This window comes from Melanerpes formicivorus, unplaced genomic scaffold, assembly GCF_026170545.1.
Source record: "Melanerpes formicivorus ecotype bairdi unplaced genomic scaffold, bMelFor1.0.p_v2 SCAF_3, whole genome shotgun sequence".
Classification (NCBI taxonomy): domain Eukaryota; kingdom Metazoa; phylum Chordata; class Aves; order Piciformes; family Picidae; genus Melanerpes; species Melanerpes formicivorus.
The window spans coordinates 43,290,363-43,296,114 of NW_027142355.1; the positions used below are offsets into that span (position 1 = coordinate 43,290,363).

Genomic DNA, 5,752 nt, shown 5'->3' on the forward strand with positions numbered 1-5,752 from the left:
TTCTTCTCTCTGCCTAGGTGACAGGACGACCTCACTAATGAAGAGAGATAGCCTGAGCTCTGCAGGAACCTTGAACCCAAGCAGCCAGTGCCTTCTGTGAGTACAAGCTGTCCTTGTTCAACGTGGAACGAGTTGAGAGCTGAAGCCAGACCACGCCTTAATTCCCTCAGCTTCCTCTTCTGCAGATTAAACAGTCCCAGTTCCTTCAGCCACTCCTCATAAGACTTGTTATCCAGACCCCTCACCAGCTTTGTGGCCCTTCTCTGGACTCACTCTCTCACAAGGGGTGTCCTGGGGAACACCACTTGTGCCCGGCCGTCCACCGGCTGGGTTTAACTCTGTTCCCCACTGCTCTTGGGGCCCAGCCATCCATCCTGTTCTGCTGTCCAGCAGTCCCTTTGAAAAACAATCCATCTGAAAAAAGAAGTAGCAGAGAAGGAAAGCTGAAGCTGCAAAGATTGCAGTCCCCTCAGTTCTGGTTGTAGCCAGGTGGGGGTTGGTCTCTTCTCCCAGGCAAGCAGCACCAGAACAAGAGGACAGAGTCTCAAGCTGTGCCAGGGGAGGTTTAGGCTAGAGGTTAGGAAGAGGTTCTGCACAGAGAGAGTGATTGCCCATTGGAATGGGCTGCCCAGGGAGGTGGTGGAGTCACCATCTTTGGAGGTGTTCAGGAGGAGACTGGATAGGGTGCTTGGTTGCATGGTTTAGTTGATTAGGTAGTGTTGGATGATAGGTTGGACACGATGATCTTGAAGGTCTCTTCCAACCTGGTCCGGTCCATTCCATTCCAATCATAGTTTCATAGTTTCATTCAGGGTTGGAAGGGACCACAAGGATCATCTAGTTCCAACCCCCCTGCCATGGGCAGGGACACCCCACACTAGATCAGGCTGGACAGAGCCTCATCCAGCCTGGGCTTAAACACCCCCAGGGACGGGGCCTGAACCACCTCCCTGGACAACACATTCCAGGGCTTCACCACTCTCATGGGGAAGAACCTCCTCCTCACATCTAGCCTGAATCTCCCCACCTCCAGCTTCATTCCATTCCCCCTAGTTCTATCACTACCTGAGATCCTGAGAAGTCCTTCCCCAGCCTTCCTGTAGGCCCCCTTCAGATACTGGAAGGCCACAATTAGGTCACCTGGGAGCCTTCTCTTCTCCAGACTGAACAGCCCCAACTCCTTCAGTCTGTCCTCACAGGAGAGGTGCTCCAGCCCTCTGATCATCCTTGTGGCCCTTCTCTGGACACCTTCCAGCACCTCCACATCCCTCTTGTAATAGGGGCTCCAGAACTGGACACAGTACTCCAGGTGGGGTCTCACCAGGGCTGAGTAGAGGGGGAGGATCACCTCCCTCGACCTGCTAGCCACACTTCTCCTGATGCAGCCCAGGATCTGATTGGCTTTGCGGGCTGCAAGTGCACACTGAGAGCTCATGTTGAGCTTTTTGTCCACCAGCACCCCCAAGTCTCTCTCCTCAGGGCTACTTTCCAGCCAGTCACTGCCCAGCCTGGATTTGTGCCTGGGATTGCCTCGACCCAGATGCAGGACCCTGCACTTGCTCTTATTGAACTTCATGAGGTTGGCTTGTGCCCACCTCTCCAGCCTGTCAAGGTCCCTCTGGATGGCCTCCCTTCCCTCCAGCATGTCTGCTGCACCACACAGCTTCGTGTCATCAACTAAACCATGGCACTGAGTGCCTCATCCAGTCTCTTTCTAAACCCTTCCAGTGATGGTGACCCCACCACCTCCCTGGGCAGCACATTCCAAAGGCCAATCTCTCTTCCAACCTGCTCTATTCTATTCTATGAAGACCTTCTTCCTAACATCCAGGTTTAATTGGTGAGAGCAACAGACTTGGTTGCTGCCACCCGCTGCTAAGGGGTCTGAGTGGCCCCCAAATGGGGTTTGGAGGCAGGTAAAGGTTTCTTTTGGCGTGTGAAGGGGTTTTGTGGGCATCTAGAAGGGGTGTGGAGCCCCCTGAAAGGGTCTGGGATAGTGTCAGGGGGTTCTGGGCTGGTCTACCAGCGGGTCTGGGGACATTAGAAGCGTCTGGGGGTACCTAAAACGGAGCTGGGCGTATCAGATGGGGGGTTTGGGTGCCTCCAAAGGGGTTTTGTGGGCATCTAAGTTGGGGAATCTGGGGGGGGTCCTGAAGGAGTTGGGGGGTTCTCCTCAAGCTATGAGCAGACACACAGACAGTTGTTAACGGACTTTCTTTGATCATTCCAGGTCTGGTGTGCTGGGACTGGCAGGACCTTCCTGAGCTGTCCACGTACAGTTTCTGTCGACACTCTTCAGCTCGTACATCCGGTTTGCTGACAGAGGGTGTGGGGTTTGTGGGGCCCGGCAGCGAGACTTTTCCAAAGAGGAGCTCTTCAGGGCAGCTCCAAGGTTAGGTTTGGATTCTCCTGGAGTCGCACACAGAACGAGTCTCACGATTCCAGTGGTCTAATTTCATAGCTGCATTTTCTTCTCTCTGCCTAGGTGACAGGACGACCTCACTAATCAAGAGAGATAGCCTGAGCTCTGCAGGAACCTTGAACCCAAGCAGCCAGTGCCTTCTGTGAGTACAAGCTGTCCTTGCTCAACGTGGAAGTAGTTGAGAGCTGAAGCCAGACCATACCTTAATTCCCTCAGCTTCCTCTTCTGCAGATTAAACAGTCCCAGTTCCTTCAGCCACTCCTCGTAAGGCTTGTTATCCAGACCCCTCACCAGCTTTGTGGCCCTTCTCTGGACTCACTCTCTCACAAGGGGTGTCCTGGGGAACACCACTCGTGCCCGGCCGTCCACCGGCTGGGTTTAACTCTGTTCCCCACTGCTCTTGGGGCCCAGCCATCCATCCTGTTCTGCTGTCCAGCAGTCCCTTTGAAAAAAAATCCATCTGAAAAAAGAAGTAGCAGAGAAGGAAAGCTGAAGCTGCAAAGATTGCAGTCCCCTCAGTTCTGGTTGTAGCCAGGTGGGGGTTGGTCCCTTCTCCCAGGCAAGCAGCACCAGAGCAAGAGGACACAGTCTCAAGCTGTGCCAGGGGAGGTTTAGGCTGGATGTTAGGAAGAAGGTCTTCATAGAATAGAATAGAGCAGGTTGAAAGAGAGATTGGCCTTTGGAATGTGCTGCTCAGGGAGGTGGTGCCCAGGGAGTCACCATCACTGGAAGTGTTTAGAAAGAGACTGGATGAGGCACTCAGTGCCATGGTTTAGTTGATTAGATGGTGTTGGAATGGAATGGAATGGAATAGAATAGAATAGACCAGACCGAGTTGGAAGAGACCTTCAAGATCATCGTGTCCAACCTATCATCCAACACCACCTAATTAACTAAACCATGCAACCAAGCACCCTATCCAGTCTCCTCCTGAACACCTCCAAAGATGGTGACTCCAGCACCTCCCTGGGCAGCCCATTCCAATGGGCCATCACTCTCTCTGTGCAGAACCTCTTCCTAACCTCTAGCCAAAACCTCCCCTGGTGCAGCCTGAGACTGTGTCCTCTTGTTGGGCCCGGTGATGATCAAAGTTCTTTTCCAAGCTGCTTACTCCTGTTTGGTTTTATTCTCCTGCATGAATTGTCAGTTCAAAGCACTCGAGAGAAATGGTGTGATGGCTGTGCTGCCAAGCATCAGACTGGGGACCGAAAGACAACCTCCTGTGGATCGATGTACCGGGATATTCCAGGAACCTCTGTGCTGCCATAGACCTGGACTTAAACTCGTTCCAGATGCCGCGGTGTGTTCCACATGACAATCGCACTGGGCACGTGAAGAGTGGCCAAGAGACTTCCCTTGTTTCCTTTGTGGAAGGCTTTTGTGTGTCCCCCGGCCCCGGGGGCCGTGTTCCTCTCGGGCAGGCTGCGGACGACGCTGCCCTCGGCAGCAGGCGTGCCGCAAGCGGAGCGGCGAAGCTGTGTTCCTGGCAGTTCTCTCTCCGCCTGGATCAGGACGAAGGTGCCGGCCGACAAGGACTTACACTGACACAGGGTCAGAGAGCTGAGAGCACCAAAGGGTTTAATTGGTGAGAGCAACAGACTTGGTTGCTGCCACCCGCTGCTAAGTGGCCCCCTAATGGGGTTTGGAGGCAGGTAAAGGTTTCTTTTGGCGTGTGAAGGGGTTTTGTGGGCATCTAGAAGGGGTGTGGAGCCCCCTGAAAGGGTCTGGGATAGTGTCAGGGGGTTCTGGGCTGGTCCACCAGCGGGTCTGGGGACATTGGAAGCATCTGGGGGTACCTAAAGTGGAGCTGGGTGTTTCAGATGGGGGGTTTGGGTGCAACCAAAGGGGTTTTGTGGGCATCTAAGTTGGAGAATCTGTGGGGGTCCTGAAGGAGTTGGGGGGTTCTCAGTGAGGTTTTGGAGTCTCTATGGAGTCCCTGTTGTATCTTGGGTCTGCTGTGGGATTGGTAGTGACTGGGTGCTCCGGTTTTGGTGGCTCCAGGGCAGCAGGTACCCACAGGGCTGTGCCTTGCTTTATGTTCCCCAGCTGTGGGCCAAGCAGGAGCCCCAGGGGAAGGGAATTTCAGCATGTGGCGGGTGATAGTGGAGGCGACTTCCTGACAAAATGGCTTTGGGGGTTTGGTTAGGTCTTGTTTTTATGGTTGACTCACTCTTGCTTTCTTTCCTTTTTTTTCAGGGAGCTTAACTGCTTTGCCTGAGGACCAGTTGCAGATTTGTATTCGGCCTCAGCCACAAGCCCTGACACGGAGCGGGGTGCTTTGGTGTCAGAATGTGGAGCTGTTGGAAACCCAATTGCTCACTGAAAAAAAGAAAAGGAATAATTTGTCATAAAAAAATCCCCACAGTTCCTGTAAGCTTTCGAGTTCCTACTTAATAATATAAAGCAGTTTGTGGTTTGGTTGGTTTGGTTTTTTTCTTGTTGTGCTGCAAAGATTTTGATAGGAATTTCTAGGTATTAACTACAGCCAGAGCAAGCCTCTACTTGCCCTGGGAACGCAGTGAAAACCTTTTGGGAATTGGTTCTGCTCTGTTACTCCTCAAGCTATGAGCAGACGCACAGACAGTTGTTAACAGAGTTTCTTTGTGCATTCCAGGTCCGGTGTGTTCAGACCGGCAGGATCTTCCTGGGCCATCCGATTACGGTTTCCGTTGACACTTTTCAGCCCTTACATCCGGTTTGCCGACAGAGGACGTTGGTTTGTGGGCCCTGGCAGCGACAGTTTTCCAAAGAGGAGCTCTAAGGCCAGCTGCAAGGTTAGGTTTGGATTCTCCTGGGGTGCCTGTGCTTGAAAGCCCCCCAGAGGCCGTGCAGAGTGGTGCTCGCAGTAGCTCTGTGCAAGTCTGCCGTGGGCTCAGGAGGCCAGTATCTAGAGAGAGGGAAGGACAGAGACACTTCTAAGACAGTTTTAAAGAAATAATTATGAGAAGAGGCAAATTAATTCTGGGGACTAATGTGATATATCTGTTTAAGAGAAAAAAAAATGAAGGAGGTTTCTGACCATAACCAGGCTGACAAAGCACAGTAATGTGGTTTCCTATGGGATTCAACTCCTCCTGCATTGCACAGGACACTTCAACAGCTGTCCTGACGAGCTATAAGTAATGAACTTAATCCACCCTGTGCAAGCAATGGGGCAAAAGGTTACAAAATCCATGTATGCAATTGAGATGTGTTACGTTGGGACGCCCAGGATACACCTGATCAAGCTCTCCTAGTGTTTAGACGCAAGATGGAAGAAGGAAGGGGGAAGACAGAGCAGAAGGTCTATTTAAATATGAAACTCCTAGGCTGAAAGAAAAGAAAAACATT

The 5,752-nt window shown here is 52.3% G+C and overlaps 1 long non-coding RNA gene across 1 annotated transcript in view; it reads left to right on the forward strand.

Annotated features, from left to right (window-relative positions):
• LOC137454621 (uncharacterized) overlaps positions 1 to 5,519 on the forward strand; it is a 6,889-nt gene extending 1,370 nt beyond the window's left edge. The window contains exons 2-7 of the long non-coding RNA XR_010990651.1: positions 18 to 96; positions 2,231 to 2,392; positions 2,486 to 2,564; positions 3,570 to 4,074; positions 4,619 to 4,792; positions 5,037 to 5,519. This is a non-coding gene — a long non-coding RNA (uncharacterized lncRNA). The remainder of the gene's footprint in view (positions 1 to 17; positions 97 to 2,230; positions 2,393 to 2,485; positions 2,565 to 3,569; positions 4,075 to 4,618; positions 4,793 to 5,036) is intronic.
• The last annotated feature ends 233 nt before the right edge of the window (positions 5,520 to 5,752 follow it).